Source organism: Coregonus clupeaformis, unplaced genomic scaffold (assembly GCF_020615455.1).
Source record: "Coregonus clupeaformis isolate EN_2021a unplaced genomic scaffold, ASM2061545v1 scaf0271, whole genome shotgun sequence".
In the NCBI taxonomy this organism is placed as follows: domain Eukaryota; kingdom Metazoa; phylum Chordata; class Actinopteri; order Salmoniformes; family Salmonidae; genus Coregonus; species Coregonus clupeaformis.
Window position 1 is genome coordinate 163955 of NW_025533726.1, and position 17600 is coordinate 181554.

Here is a 17600-nt window from a genome sequence, read left to right on the forward strand (position 1 = left end):
GGTAGCGTCCACATTAATGTAGAAGTGTTCAGAAACATATTATATTCTTATTTACAATAAAACCTCATAGTCATTGTATCGTTTCAAATCCAAAGTGCTGGAGTACAGAGCCAAAACAACAAAAAATGTGTCACTGTCCCAATACTTTTGGAGCTCACTGTAGTGCACTACTTTTGACCAAAGCCCTATGGGACTCTTGTCAAAAGTAGTGCACTGCACTATATAGGGAATAGGGTGCCATTAGGGACGCAGTCTGAGTCTCAAGAGGGAAGATAATTTGAGACAGCGAGGATAGTGTTCTAAGGCCAAAGTGAAAGTGAGTGTGGTTGTTCAGGGCAGTGAAAGGACTGTAGGGAGAATCCGAGTGATCGGCTCAGCAGTATTAGTGGCTTTAGAATTAATGAGTGCAGCCACCTCTCCTGTCCTGTCACTCTTCTTCCCTCTCGCGCACACACACATGCAGGCAGGCACACACGCAGGCACGCACACACGCAGGCAGGCACACGCACACACGCAGGCACACACATGCATACAGGCACGCATGCATGCACACACACACACACACACACATTAATTAGGTCTTTCTCTCTCTTTCTGTATCAATCTATCTCCCTTTTTGTCTCTCTCACACTCTCACTGCAGAAAACCAATGCTTGCTTCAGTCATCGTATCAACTGTAATCATTTGCTGGCTATAATACGCTATAATTTCAGTTTGTCTAATTCTTTACTACATGGAAATCATTATAAACACGACTGATATCTTAAAGGTGACAGTTCTGTACTCCTTGCCACTGATCTGAACAATGTTTGAATTACAGACCTTTGTCTCCAGTCTACAACAATCTCTCATTTGAAAAGAGTATTTCACCTGGACTCTCTCTCTCTCTCTCTCTCTCTCTCTCTCTCTCTCTCTCTCTCTCTCTCTCTCTCTCTCTCTCTCTCTCTCTCTCTCTCTCTCTCTCTCTCTCTCTCTCTCTCTCTTCTCTCTCTCTCTTTTCTCTTCTCTCCCTCTCCTCTCCATCTCATCTCCTAAGAATGTTGTACTGCGTCTGACAATACTCAAATGTCTCAAAATAAAGTGATTTGCATGCTGTGGCTTTAGTCCCACTGGTCTTGAGTTTCCTCATTGTGAATCCATTTCCCATATTTCCTGAGCATCTTGAGAAGACACACACTGTCTCTCACACACGCACACACACTCACACTGTCTTTCTCTTTCTCTTTCCCACACACACACACCCACCCACCATCTGCGAAACATCTGCCTGGTCAGGAGTGGCCTTGCCTGGGCTGCCAGACTGAGCATAGCCGGCCCCTCTGGTACTCCTGGCTCCTCATCAATTTGATTAATGCTCATTATTACACCTCCACCCGCCAGGGGTCAGTCAAATAAGTATGCTGGGCTCTGTCCAGAAGGATTAATGATGGAAGGGAATAGTGGTGAAGATAGCCAGCGTTTATTTTTAGGTTTTGGACATTTTCTTTGGGGGAGGGGGGACTTGTTAGCTGAAAAAGCATGCGTCAGAGAACTGAGAGAGGGTGACTGGAAAGAGAGGCGGAGATGGATGTAGAGATAGATGGAGGAAGATCAAGACTGAGAGAGAGACTGAGAAAAAGTGAGAAAGAAAAGTCATGAATGTGTCATTCCATTCCACATGACATCCTTTCTCTGGTCCTCTAATTAGTCATGATGTGTAACCTTTACTCTTCCAGTCTGATCTGTGGGAAGCTCTCTGAGCTTTGTACACTATCTGTGACCAGGCTGAAGGTGTGGAAAAGATATGCATCATGAAATTATTTAACCATTTATTAGTGGTTGGGGCATACAGCTGGAAGTGTGTATTAATGCTATAATGTGGTGTGTATTACAGATGTATGTGTGTGTGACAGGTGTAAGATAACTTTGTCATGTTTGGTGTGTGTTATGGGTGTATGCTGCGGGTGTTGGATTCCTTCGGACCGAGCCCGAGTTCAACCCCGCCCACTATGCTCAGTCCAAGGGCCACAAGACCCCCTGGGGCAAGTGGAACCTCAACCCCCAACAGTTCAACACCATGTTCCGTAAGTACCACCTAATGGCTCTGGGGTGCAGATCTAGGATCAGCTTCCCCTCCCCAATCTAATCTTAACCATTAGTGGGGAAAATACTAAACTGACCAAAGATCAGAGTCTGGGGCAACTTCACCCTACTACCACCTAATGACAGTGTCATGTTCATAAGACACTAAATGGATGAAAATAGTCTAAAACAGGGAGGGCAACCTGTACTCGTCTAATAAGACACTCATTTTTGTCTTCCATTGCAAAACACGTTAACACTGTTATTCGTGGCCTAATAAACACGACCCAGGGGTGGGGAGAGAGAGTCCACCACCCCAGGGTATTTTAACCTTTTCCCCATGGCTGATGGAAAGCAAAATGTTACCCAGAATGAATGAATACCTCTCTCCAGTCTCAGTTTCAGTGGTCTGGCCCACGTCAGGCTGGAATAGCAGACCAGGCTCAATAGACCCTTTGTGTTGCGGATAGAGTATGCCATTCTCATACGTCACAGGGCTTTTCATGTCATCCAGTTTACTAGCTGCGAGGGTTAGATGATATCTGTAACTAATCAAGCGCACGTTGGTTACACCATGGGTCGAAATGAAACACAGATTTGTTTCGGTGCATCGGGCATGTTGGCTTTGTGTCCCCTACCCTTGCCTATGGAGAAACATCCACCTTATCCCCAGCATATTGTTTTCTATCCTGTCATAGTAGCTCTCAGTTTCCAGGCTTAAGGGGAAGTCACTGTATCTCACACTTGCAGTTGTGTAACAACAACAATGGGGCTTGAATAAACAAAACTGTTATTTTCTATGAGTGTTTTTATTTTATTTTTTATTTTTTTAGGGGAGGGGTAGATCAGCTTTAATATTGCAGTTAGGTTGTAACTTCCATCAATGTAATCAGCCAAAACCTCAGAACAGAAATGGTGAGACCTCCACAAGTCTCCATTTGGAAACCCGTTGCGACCAAGCTTTAACTTCCTGACTGGCGTCTTGAGATGTTGCTTCCAATATATCCACATCATTTTCCTTCCTCTGATGCCATCTATTTTGTGAAGTGCACCAGTCCCTCCTGCAGCAAAGCACCCCCACAGCATGATGCTGCCACCCCCGTGCTTCACGGTTGGGATGGTGTTCTTCGGCTTGCAAGCTGCCCCCTTTTTCCTCCAAACATAACAATGGTCATTATGGCCAAACAGTTCTATTTTTGTTTAATCAGACCAGAGGACATTTCTCCAAAAAGTACGATCTTTGTCCCCATGTGCAGTTTCAAACCGTAGTCTGTCTTTTTTATGGCAGTTTTGGAGCAGTGGCTTCTTCCTTGCTGAGCGGCCTTTCAGGTTATGTCGATATAGGGCTCGTTTTTACTGTGGATATAGATACTTTTGTGCCTGTTTCCTCCAGCATCTTCACAGGTCCTTTGCTGTTGTTCTGGGATTGATTTGCACTTTTCGCACCAAAGCACGTTAATCTCTAGGAGACAGAACGGTATCCTTCCTGAGCGTTATGACGGCTGCGTGGTCCCATGGTGTTTATACTTGCGTACTATTGTTTGTGCAGATGAACGTGGTACCTTCAGGCGTTTGGAAATTGCTCCCAAGGATGAACCAGACTGGTGGAGGTCTACAATTTTTTTTCTGAGGTCTTGGCTGATTTCTTTTGATTTTCCTATGATGTCATGCAAAGAGGCACTGAGTTTGAAGGTAGGCCTTGAAATATATCCACAGGTACACCTCCAATTGACTCAAATGATGTCAATTAGCCTATCAGAAGCTTCTAAAGCCATGACATCATTTTCTGGAATTTTCCAAGCTGTTTAAAGGCACAGTCAACTTAGTGTATGTAAACTTCTGACCCACTGGAATTGTGATACAGTGAATTATAAGTGAAATAATCTGTCTGTAAAGAATTGTTGGAAAAATTACTTGTGTCATGCACAAAGTAGATGTCCTAACCGATTTGCCAAAACTATAGTTTGTTAACAAGAAATTTGTGGAGTGGTTGAAAGACGAGTTTTAATGACTCCAACCTAAGTGTATGTAAACTTCCGACTTCAACTGTATATATATATATATACATATATATACATATACATACATACATACATACATACATACATACATACATACATATCCTTTAAATATATATATTTCCCTTTATTACTTTCCAACCCCCACCATCCCTTCCCTAATTGGAGTAAACTAGTGAACAACAACGCTTAGGCCTCACTTCTAGCTTATACAGACATATACATTTTATGGACACAGTCAATTTTACAATAATTCTATTTTGTTTGTTTTTACTCCTGAACTTCCTCTGTCCTCCAACCTCTGAGTGTTGAATTTCCTCCCATCCTAAGACTAAGATGTAACTGAGGACATTAAACAAAGAAGGCGCCACGGGGAAATCAATCCTAGCCTTGGGCTCCATTCATTACTATTAAGTAGCCTGGCATTAAATCACTGGATAAAGGGGGTAGGCGAGGAAAGCGCTCTGTGCCAGTGAGACAGTAGGCGAAAAGGGCTCTGGCCAATGAGACAGAAGAGGGAAAGCGCTCTAGCCAATGAGACAGGAGAGGAAAGGGTTCTGGCCAATGAAACCCGGGGGGGAAAGGGCTCTGGCCGATGAGACAGGGGAGGGAAAGGGTTCTGGCCAATGAAACCGGGGAGGAAAAGGGCTCTGGCCGGTGAGGCGGGGAGGAAAGGGTTCTGGCCAATGGAGCCGGGGAGGGAAAGGGCTCTGGCAATGAAACCGGGGAGGGAAAGGGCTCTGGGAGGGGGGGAGGGAAAGGGTTCTGGCCAAGAAACGGGGAGGGAAAGGGCTCTGGCCGATGAGACAGGAGAGGTATGGGGCTCTGATCGCCCAGATCTGTTTGTGCTGTCTTGTCTCGTATGGCCATTGTCGCGCCTGACAGGAGTTGGCAAGACAGCACAAACAGCTCTTTTGGAACCAGGATAGAACTGAAGCCATAGAGGAACATTTCCAATGTTGTTCTCCTTTCCACTGTTCTCTCTCCAAAACCATGACAACAGGTTCACATCTATAATTGTTTCTCTGCTTCCGGCTAGGTACAGACTCTAGTCCCAGTCTAGTGCTGAACAGTTAGCCTACTATATAGCGAGTCCTTCGTCCTCTAGCATTGTTGTATGCAATTAAACAAAAGGAAAGGCCTTTAGTCTCTGTCTCAGGAAAAAGTACACTGACAACCTTGTAAGTTGCTACTGTCTTTGTTTTGTATGTATATAAATGCAAGTAAGGTTAAATCAGTTCATAGTACTGAGCGTTTAGTGCTTTTTGAGGTCTGTTCAGTTTCGGTTCCAATATAATTTATTTTACATTAAATGTGCTATGCATTATGTGGGTTGAATGCTGTAACAACACAGGATAAAACAATTTTAAAAAGTCCCATGATGGTAGTGACTGCCCATACCTGCTTATCACTTATTAACCATAATTTATTCACATTACTTTACTTACTTTAAAATAAAAAGTATATTACATTTGTTTTATTTTATTATTTAATTATTTAATTCCAAGTCATTTCTATGAAGCTGCTGCTTATGCTGCCTGACAAAATCACAATTTTGTAGTTCTTCAAACTAAATAAGGCATACTTTTATTACAGCTGAATACCAACTATCAATCATTTAGATCATGTATTTTCAGGTAGAGATACCTCGCGTAGCAACAGCTGCTCTCTATATCCCCTCACGATCGCGCATTGTTCTGTCTCTTCCTTAGCAGGCTGGAAAGAAACACAGACCGACAAGTAGATGCGCAATGGATTATGGTCATTGTAGTTAATTAACACATTTGATGTGCTAAACAAGGGGTATTCAACTCTTACCCTACGAGGTCCAGAGCCTGCTGGTTTCTGTTCTACCTGATAATTAATTGCACACACCTGGTGTCCCAGGTCTAAATCAGTCCCTGATTAGAGGGGAACAATGAAAAAATGCAGTGGAACTGTCTTCGAGGTCAGAGTTGAGTCTGAAGGTGCTAAACTATGTAGAATATTGGCCTGTTGGAAACTACAACTCCCTACTACATCGCACAGTTCAGGCTGTATCTGATTTATCTCTAGAGAAACTGTGCAATGTGCATTGAGCTCACAGAAAAAAAAATGGAAGTCAAATAATTGAACCTACGTCTGTAATTTATTTGTTTAAGAAATGAAAAATAACAGACAATCGTTTACATCCTTTTTACAACCAAATAATTTCTGCACAACCTGTCAGAAACCATCTCAGGGAAGCTTTTGTGCGTTCTGGTCATCCTCACCAGGGTCCTTGACCTGACTGCAGTTTGGCATCGTAACCGACTTCAGTGGGCAAATGCTCACCTTCGATGGCCACTGTCACGCTGGAGAAGTGTGCTCTTCACGGATTAATCCCGGTTTCAACTGCACCGGGCAGTTGTGGGGGTGGCGGTTTGCTGATGTCAACATTGTGAACAGGGTGCTCCATGGTGGCGGTGGGGTTATAGTATGGGCAGGCATAAGCTACGGACAGAAAAAACACAATTACGTTTTATTGATTGCAATTTGAGTGCACAGAGATACCGTGACGAGATCCTGAGGCCCAATGTCGTGCCATTCATCCTCCGTCATCACCTCATGTTTCATCATGATAATGCGCGGCCCCATGTCGGAAGGATCTGTACACAATTCCTGGAAGCTGAAAATGTCCCAGTTCTTCCATGGCCTGCATACTCATCAGACATGTCACCCATTGAGCATGTTTGAGATGCTCTGAATCGATGTGTACGACAGCGTGTTCCAATTCCACGCCAATATCCAGCAACTTCGCACAGCCGTTGAAGAGAGTGGTACAACATTCCACAATCAACAGCCTGGTCACCTCTATGCGAGGAGATGTGTCGCGCTGCATGAGACAAATGGTCACACAGATACTGACTGGTTTTCTGATCCACACCCCTACCTTTTTTTAATGGTATCTGTGACCAACAGATGCATATTATATTCCCAGTCATGTGAATTCCATAGATTAAGGCCTAATACATTTATTTCAATTGACTGATTTCCTTATTTGAACTGTAACTCAGTAAAATCGTTGAAATTGTTGCATGTTGCGTTTATATTTTTGTTCAGTGTACATATCTGCCAAATGTGATCATTTTTCTATCATGCATATGAAGCCAGCCGATACATACAGGCTATTCATTGTCTGTAGTGAGATTTGATGATTGGTTTGGAACCAGTCACACTCCTTGAGTACACACGGGAAAGAGATTCTTTCCACACGATGCCCTCCCAGTTGGCGAATGTGTGACTGACCAACTACACCAAGGGCCTGAGCAGGCCCTTCATCCCAAGGGTCATGTTTCACTGTCCTGACTAGTGTGTGTTTATTTGTGCACTCATGCATGTGTGTGTGTGTGTGAGGGGGTCTGCTGGAGCACTCTCCTACATCCATCCCGGCCATCCATCTGTACAGTTATAAACGGGCAATGGGATTAACACACCCCCCTTCAGTGAGCAGATTTTTCCCCTGCTCTCGCTCCAGCTGGTACATGACTTAGCCTGGCTGTTCTGTTACTCTGGCTCTTGGCTTCTATCACCTGCCCAGGGCTGGCGGACACAAACACATGCAAGTCCATTTCTAAAGTAGACTAAAGTATTGGGCCCGTCCCAAATGGCAGCCTATTCCTATATAATGCACTACTTTTGACCCTATTTCCTATATAGTGCACTATGTCTGTAGTAGTGCACTGTTTAGGCAATAGGGTGCCATTTGGGACGGATACAGTGGGGAGAACAAGTATTTGATACACTGCCAATTTTGCAGGTTTTCCCTACTTACAAAGCATGTAGAGGTCTGTAATTATTATCATAGGTACACTTCAACTGTGAGAAAATCACATTGTATGATTTTAAGTAATTAATTTGCATTTTATTGCATGACATAAGTATTTGATCACCTACCAACCAGTAAGAATTCCGGCTCTCACAGACCTGTTAGTTTTTCTTTAAGAAGCCCTCCTGTTCTCCACTCATTACATGTATTAACTGCACCTGTTTGAACTCGTTACCTGTATAAAAGACACCTGTCCACACACTCAATCAAACAGACTCCAACCTCTCCACAATGGCCAAGACCAGAGAGCTGTGTAAGGACATCAGGGATAAAATTGTAGACCTGCACAAGGCTGGGATGGGCTACAGGACAATAGGCAAGCAGCTTGGTGAGAAGGCAACAACTGTTGGCGCAATTATTAGAAAATGGAAGAAGTTCAAGATGACGGTCAATCATCCTCAGTCTGGGGGCCCCATGCAAGATCTCACCTTGTGGGGCATCAATGATCATGAGGAAGGTGAGGGATCAGCCCAGAACTACACGGCAGGACCTGGTCAATGACCTGAAGAGAGCTGGGACCACAGTCTCAAAGAAAACCATTAGTAACACACTACGCTGTCATGGATTAAAATCCTGCAGCGCACGCAAGGTCCCCCTGCTTAAGCCAGCGCTTGTCCAGGCCCGTCTGAAGTTTGCCAATGACCATCTGGATGATCAGAGGAGGAATGGGAGAAGGTCATGTGGTCTGATGAGACAAAAACAGAGCTTTTGGTCTAAACTCCACTGCCGTGTTTGGAGGAAGAAGAAGGATGAGTACAACCCCAAGAACACCATCCCAACCGTGAAGCATGGAGGTAGAAACATCATTCTTTGGGGATGCTTTTCTCAAAGGGGACAGGACGACTGCACCGTATTGAGGGGAGGATGGATGGGGCCATGTATCGCGAGATCTTGGCCAACAACCTCCTTCCCTCAGTAAGAGCATTGAAGATGGGTCGTGGCTGGGTCTTCCAGCATGACAACGACCCAAAACACACAGCCAGGGCAACTAAGGAGTGGCTCTGTAAGAAGCATCTCAAGGTCCTGGAGTGCCTAGCCAGTCTCAGACCTGAACCCAATAGAACATCTTGGAGGGAGCTGAAAGTCCGTATTGCCCAGCTACAGCCCCGAAACCTGAAGGATCTGGAGAAGGTCTGTATGGAGGAGTGGGCCAAAATTCCTGCTGCAGTGTGTGCAAACCTGGTCAAGACCTACAGGAAACGTATGATCTCTGTAATTGCAAACAAAGGTTTCTGTACCAAATATTAAGTTCTGCTTTTCTGATGTATCAAATACTTATGTCATGCAATAAAATGCAAATTAATTACCGTATTTTCCGCACTATAAGGCGCACCGGAGTATAAGCCACAGCAGCTAAATTGAATGATATTGAATGATGTGTACATATATAAGCCGCACTGGACTATAAGCCGCAGGTGTTTTAATGTTTAATTACCATATGTAAGGGTTCGTGCACAGAGGGATTGTCGGGAAAGAGACAAACTGTCTCGCTCTCGTAATGTCTGTCTGTCTTGCTCTCGTTCTGTCTCTCGTACTCACTCTCGGTTCCACTTTTACTTTTGCGCGCTACCTGTCTCACTCTTTTCCGGCCTCCAGCTTTTCCTGCTGGAGCCCGCAGCTTAAAGGTGGGGGCGCGGACCGATCATCGAGCCCATAGAGTTAAAGTTGGTGGACTGTAACCTGTAAAATCCATAGATTTAGGAGGTCTTCTAGTGGCCGTTAGCTGTAAAAATCCATAGATTAGCCGCACCGTTATATAAGCCGCAGGGTCGAAAAAATTGGGAAAAGGCGCGGCTTATAGTCCGAAAATTACGGTACTTAAAAATCATACAATGTGATTTTCTGGATTTTTGTTTTAGATTCCGTCTCTCACAGTTGAAGTGTACCTATGATAAAAATTACAGACCTCTACATGCTTTGTAAGTAGGAAAACCTGCAAAATCTGCAGTGTATCAAATACTTGTTCTCCCCACTGTATGTGAGTTCTGGGAGTGAGCACTTCATATGGTTTAAAGTTCTAAGAACAGACCAAAACTATAGTAAGTTTCAAGTGTTATTAGTTGTATGTACGGGATACGCATGGTATACAACGTGCAACAAAATGCTTACTTTCAGGTTCGTTCTCGACAATGCAATAACAATAAGAAATAATAACATTTAAGAATACAAACATAAAGTTAATGGCAGTAGAATATAATAAATGTTTTAGCATAAGTACAATACAGGAAGGCAGAATTTATAGTCCAATATTTACATGTGTATTGGGGAAGGGGGGGATGGGAGAAAGTGTATAAATTGAGCAGTATAATAAGCGTCTGGTAGCAGCATTTGTGGTTTGTGTGTGTATGTCTGTGTGCATGTGTGCTAAGGTGCAGAGAATCAGAGCAGAGCCCTTTGGTGTGGGAAATGCATTGACGTGCATACACCACCCACTCTACTTGGTTTTATGTTTTTCATACCCAACTCCTGAGATGACACAGCAGTATTCTAGATATTTAACTTGGAGGAAATTCCCAACTCTACTTTGTCTGTCTCATCTGTCAAGAGCTCACAGGGACAGGTATCAGGGGCCGTATATATCAAGCATTTCAGAGTAGGACTGCTGATCTAGAATCAGTTTTCTCTTTTAGATCATATTGAATAAGACTATATGGACAAAGGGGACCTGATCCTAGATCGGTACTCCTACTCTGAGAGGCTTTGTGAATATGGGCCCAGAAGCACAGCATTGAGAGGTCTTCAGCCAGGGTCCCCAGGACTAGCCCTCCCCGTCTAGGCTAGTCTTCTCTGTTTGTGTTCGAATGCCAGCCCTGGGTCGTGTTTACCAGGCGCAAAAAGCGGAAAAAAACTAACTAAAACAAGGACTGCTTTTCCTGGACTTGTCCAATAAGAAAACTTCATTTTCATTTTCCGTTTTAAAAGTTATTTGTTGCATGCCCTAATGAACACATCCCCGCTGTTGTCAGAGGAAAACTCCCCCCTGTAAAATGCTGAAGTTAATTACAGCGATGTTTATCTCGGCTTAGCCTCTGCCGAGTCCACAACAACCGGATGTTCCGTTTTCAGGGGAAATGGGGAGAGGGCCTGTGACGCTACTTCCGCTTTTGGACGTTAACAAGGAGACACTCCATCTTAACTCGTCCTCCACATTTACTGGATTGGTTGAACAGTGCAGAAGATAACCTCCCCCGACAGTTATTTTTTCTCTTCTTCTCGTCAAGACCACCAGTATGTAGGGGATGTAGTTTCAGGCGTGTCTTTTACGCCTGCTACGTTAGGTTAATCTACTCTAGACTAAATGCACGCCCCTTCAAACCTCGTCTGCTTCTGCATTTTCCTGCTTGTTTGTTTTCATATAGGTTATTTCAGCTCAGTGTTTTTCCTGTGGTGGAGGAGCTGATTTAACATTTCAAGGGGAAAAGTAGCAAAGGTCCTCGTTGAGTTTGGACAACTATGTATTATAATCATTATCATCATTAGTCTTGCAATAAATTCAAGGTATGTTTTTTATATAATCTTAATAATTTTCTGAATAGGGAAACTAAATGTTAAACTGAAATTGTCTTGGTAGATCGAAAGCTGTCTCTGTATTTCTAGCCAATTGTACTATAAGGCTTATCAAAACCTATGCAGAATAGAATTGCTTTTCAAGCTAGAACTTGTTTTGGTCTTTCAATTTCAACATGTCTTTCAATTTAACATTCAACAAGTGTCGCGATCGTCATAATGATTGGACCAAGGCGCAGCGTGATATGCGTACATCTTTTTAATAGTGTACTGGCAACACGATACAAAATACAAAACAACCAAACGAAACGTGAAGTCCTCGGTTAACAACACAAACCAACACGGAACAAGATCCCACAAAACACAAGTGCACAACAGGCTGCCTAAGTATGGTTCCCAATCAGAGACAACAAGCAACAGCTGATTCTCGTTGCCTCTGATTGAGAACCACCCTAACAACCCTAGAAAACACATGAACTAGAAACTGAACATAGAACACAAAACATAGACACTACACACCTGGCTCAACATATAAGAGTCCCCCAGAGCCAGGGCGTGACAACAAGCCACACAGAAAAGCAAATGGCCTCAGTGCTTTCTTAAATTCCTTATCAAGCAGATGGTGATTACCATTTTTGCCAATAAAAATTCAGGCAGAAATAAACATCTGGTTATGATGAATTTTGCCAGATGACAGCTGTGAAGTATTCATCCTTCACTTGGCCAGGAGCTACGATAAGGAACCAGTGAAATGGGATGCTACAGAATGAGGGCACCGGCTGCTTTCCCTACCCTCCTCTGATTAGGGAATGGTTGCATTATTTTATAAGCATAAACTTCAGAGGGGCCAAGTCCATCAAGTAAAGCCCAGAGAGTTGTCCCAAATGGCACCCTATTCCACCCTATACCCTATGAGCTGTTCCCTATGGACCCTGGTAAAACAGAGTGCACTATATAGAGAATAGGTTGCCATTTTGGGATGCAAGCAACTTCTCAAGAGACTGGGCTTTACTTGATGGACTTTACCCCTCTGAAGTTTATCCTTATAAAAAAATAGAAGGAAGCATCTCTCTGGACCAGTTGAAATATATTGTGTTGTTTTCTACCCCTGGTAATGTGGTTAAGAGAGAGATGGAGAGAGAAAGGCCCCCTGAGAGCGAGAGACACAGAGAGAGCGAGAGACACAGAGAGAGCGAGAGACACAGAGAGAGCGAGAGACACAGAGAGAGCGAGAGACACAGAGAGAGCGAGAGACACAGAGAGAGCGAGAGACACAGAGAGAGCGAGACACAGAGAGAGCGAGACACAGAGAGAGCGAGAGACACAGAGAGAGAGAGACACACACAGAGAGAGAGAGAGAGAGACAGAGAGAGAGAGAGAGACACAGAGAGAGACACAGAGAGATGGAGAGTGAGAGAGAGACGGCGAGAAAGTGAAAGATGTACTGATAGAGATACAGATAGAGAGAAAACACCTGCCAAGTAATGTGATTGCTGCTCTAATTAAGAACAACAGGTTCAGCCTTTGTGCCAGTGCTGCTCTGGCCTGGGCCTGCTTGGCTGTTTGCATTGTTTTTGCATTTCCTCCTCACTGGGATACCAAGTGCTGAGTCAGGGGGTCTATCTCTCTCTGCGCTCTGTCTCTTTCTTTCTCTCTCGCTCGGTCTCTCTGTCTCTCTCTCTCTCTCTCTCTCGATTCACGTAAGCCCTGGTGATGACTTAACTGAGCCTTGTGCATTCCATTCCTCTTCTCCCCTCCCTGACAACGTTAATGAATGGACAACATGCTGGCTTCCTGAGAGCGTGCGTGTGGTGGGGCCGTGTGTGTGTACGATAACCCTATGGTAGTTAGTGAGGGTTGTTCATTAAGCGGGTTGTTTTTTTTATTTTCTTTCTGACCCTTATGCAAGGTATGGAGGCAACCAGTGTGGAGTGACAGCTCAAAATCAGAAGAATGTGCTTAAGATGTATTTCCAGCCCACAACTTCAAGTTTTAATGTCACATGCACAAGTACAGTGAAATGCCTTTCTTGCAAGCTCTATCCCCAACAATGCAATAATCAATAAAAATGTAATACTAAAAATAAGAAGGTAGAAGAAAAATACACGAGATATAAATATAAGAACACGGTAAACTATATACAGGATCAGTTCCAGTACCATATTTACAATGTGCAGGGATACTGGATCGATAGAGGTAGATGCACTACATGACCAAAAGTATGTGGACATCTGCTCGTCGAACATCTCATTCCAAAATCATGGGCATTAATATGGGTTGGTCCCCCCTTTGCTGCTATAACAGCCTCCACTCTTCTGGGAAGGCTTTCCACTAGATGTTGGAGCATCGCTGCAGGGACTTGCTTCCGTTCAGCCACAAGAGCATTAGTGAGGTCGGGAACTGATGTTGGGCGATTAGGCCTGGCTCGCAGATCGGCGTTCCAATTCATCACAAAGGTGTTCGATGGGGTTGAGGTCAGGGCTCTGTGCAGGCCAGTTCTTCCACACCAATCTCGACAGAGCATTTCTGTATGGACCTTGCTTTGTGCACGAGGGCATTGTCATGCTGAAACAGGAAAGGGCCTTCCCCAAACTGTTGCCACAAAGTTGGAAGCACAGAATCGTCTAGAATGTAATTGTATGCTGTAGACTTAAGATTTCCCTCCACTGGAACTAAGGGGGCATAGCCCTAACCATGAAAAACAGCCCCAGACCATTATTCCTCCTCCACCAAACTTTACAGTTGGCACTATGCATTCGGGCAGGTAGCGTTCTCCTGGCATCCACCAAACCCAGATTCGTCCATCGGACTGCCAGATGGTGGCGTGATTCATCACTCCAGAGAACACATTTCCACTGCTCCAGAGTCTAATAGCGGCGAGCTTTACACCACTCCAGCCGATGCTTGGCATTGCATGGTGATCTTAGGCTTATGTGCGGCTGCTCGACCATGGAAACCCATTTCATGAAGCTCCTGACGAACAGTTATTGTGCTGATGTTGCTTCCAGAGGCAGTTTGGAACTCTGTATTGAGTGTTGCAACCGAGGACAGATAATTTTAACGCGCTTCAGCACTCGGTGGTCCCGTTCTGTGAGCTTGTCTGGCCCACCACTTCGTGGCTGAGCCGTTGTTGCTCCTAGACATTTCCACTTGACAATAACAGCACTTACAGTTGACTGCAGAAGCTCTAGCAGGGCAGACATTTGACGAACTGACTTGTTGGAAAGGTGGCATCCTATGACAGTGCCACGTTGATTCTACTGCCAGTGTTTGGCTATGGCTGTGTGCTCGATTTTATACACATGTCAGCAACGGGTGTGGCTGAAATTACCAAATCCACTAATTTGAAGGGGTGTCCATATACTTTTGTAAATATAGTGACAGTGGGGAAAAAAAGTATTTAGTCAGCCACCAATTGTGCAAGTTCTCCCTTGAGAGAGGCCTGTAATTTTCATCATAGGTACACGTCAACTATGACAGACAAAATGAGAGAAAAAAATCTAGAAATTCACATTGTAGGGTTTTTAATGAATTTATTTGCAAATTATGGTGGAAAATAAGTATTTGGTCAATAACAAAAGTTTCTCAATACTTTGTTATATACCCTTTGTTGGCAATGACACAGGTCAAACGTTTTCTGTAAGTCTTCACAAGGTTTTCACACACTGTTGCTGGTATTTTGGCCCATTCCTCCATGCAGATCTCCTCTAGAGCAGTGATGTTTTGGGGCTGTCGGCTGGGCAACACGGACTTTCAACTCCCTCCAAAGATTTTCTATGGGGTTGAGATCTGGAGACTGGCTAGGCCACTCCAGGAACTTGAAAAGCTTCTTACGAAGCCACTCCTTCGTTGCCCGGGCGGTGTGTTTGGGATCATTGTCATGCTGAAAGACCCAGCCACGTTTCATCTTCAATGCCCTTGCTGATGGAAGGAGGTTTTCACTCAAAATCTCACGATACATGGCCCCATTCATTCTTTCCTTTACACGGATCAGTCGTCCTGGTCCCTTTGCAGAAGAAACAGCCCCAAAGCATGATGTTTCCACCCCATGCTTCACAGTAGGTATGGTGTTCTTTGGATGCAACTCAGCATTCTTTGTCCTCCAAACACGACGAGTTGAGTTTTTACCAAAAGTTCTATTTTGGTTTCATCTGACCATATGACATTCTCCCAATCCTCTTCTGGATCATCCAAATGCACTCTAGCAAACTTCAGACGGGCCTGGACATGACTGGCTTAAGCAGGGGGACACGTCTGGCACTGCAGGATTTGAGTCCCTAAGGCGGCATAGTGTGTTACTGATGGTAGGCTTTGTTACTTTGGTCCCAGCTCTCTGCAGGTCATTCACTAGGTCCCCCCGTGTGGTTCTGGGATTTTTGCTCACCGTTCTTGTGATCATTTTGACCCCACGGGGGTGAGATCTTGCGTGGAGCCCCAGATCGAGGGAGATTATCAGTGGTCTTGTATGTCTTCCATTTCCTAATAATTGCTCCCACAGTTGATTTCTTCAAACCAAGCTGCTTACCTATTGCAGATTCAGTCTTCCCAGCCTGGGTGCAGCTCTACAATTGTGTTTCTGGTGTCCTTTGACAGCCTCTTTGGTCTTGGCCATAGTGGAGTTTGGAGTGTGACTGTTTTGAGGTTGTGGACAGGTGTCTTTTATACTGATAACAAGTTCAAACAGGTGCCATTAATACAGGTAACAAGTGGAGGACAGAGGAGCCTCTTAAAAAAGAAGTTACAGGTCTGTGAGAGCCAGAAATCTTGCTTGTTTGTAGGTGACCAAATACTTATTTTCCACCATAATTTGCAAATAAATTCATTAAAAATCCTACAATGTGATTTTCTGGAGAAAAAAATTCTCAGTTTGTCTGTCATAGTTGACGTGTACCTATGATGAAAATTACAGGCCTCTCTCATCTTTTTAAGTGGGAGAACTTTTTTCCCCCACTGTATGTATTGGGGTAAGGTGAATAAGCATCAGGATATATGATAAACAAAGTAGCAGCAGCATATATGATGATTTTATGTGAGATGGTGTGTGTAGAGTCGGTATATATGTATGTGCATATTATGTGTGTGAGCAAATGATGGAGTGAGTGTTAGCTATTTAGTTAGCTATTTAGCAGTCTTATGACATGGGCATAGAAGCTTATGGCATGGGGATAGAAGCTGTTAGTCTATTGTGTAGACAATATTGTTTTTGAGACTAGCAGTGTTGTCTACGGCAGTTTTATTAGGGATGCTTTCAGTGTTCGTAGAATTGGCGATCACTTTTCAAATAAAGTTTTAATTGTCCTATGTTCTCCAGTAACAACACTTGGCGTCTCCTCCCTGCTGCTGCTGCCTTTCTTTGTTTTTTTGTGACCAGCTTTTATTTAGGGTTGTCCTTTTTTCAGAGGGCCGGTTACAGATACAAAAACAATCAAAGAAATGCATACAAAGATAACCCCAACACATTTCCCCCCTCAGTTCCCATCCACCAGCCCGCATCCTCCCTCCCCACCCGGAAACCATGTTTCCCACCTGCCAGAAGGGGGAGCCAGGGGAAGCATTGAACTACAGAAATTCAGCCGTGGCAATATACAGTATTTTTTTTGACAATAGATATTCTGCCAGTTAAAGCAACTGGGATATTATTCCATCTACTGAGGTTGTATTGAATTGATTTGAGCGTTCTGTAAAAGTTTCTACAAATGGCTATATCTAAGGAAGGAAATATATATATACTCCTAAATATTTAAAGTGGGAAACGATTAGGATTCCATAAGTAGAGATGGAGTCCTCCATCAGGGTTTTGAGAGGCAGTAGGGCTGATTTGGTTAGGTATAACTTGAGATGTAGCTGAATGATTGTCAATGCATTTGGGAGCGATTTGAGATGCATTGTCTAGATATAGTAAAATATAATCTGTGTATAGTGAGATGAAGTGATTAGTAGATTTTAGGGAAACTGGTGTTATGTCCTTCTGTTGACGAATTGCCTGGGCCAGTGGTTACGTAGATAATAAGAATAGAAAAGGTGAAATTGGATATCCTTGTCTGCTGCTTCTAGTGATTCTAAATGGAGCAGAGCAGATATTGCCTCATAACTATGGCTGAGGGATTGGCATATAGTATTTTAATCATATTCCCGAAATTGGAGCCAATTTCCACATATGTTCCAAG

The 17600-nt window shown here is 43.9% G+C and overlaps 1 pseudogene; it reads left to right on the forward strand.

Annotated features, from left to right (window-relative positions):
- The window catches only part of LOC123484309, a 96634-nt pseudogene that overhangs the window by 43808 nt on the left and 35226 nt on the right, over positions 1-17600 (forward strand).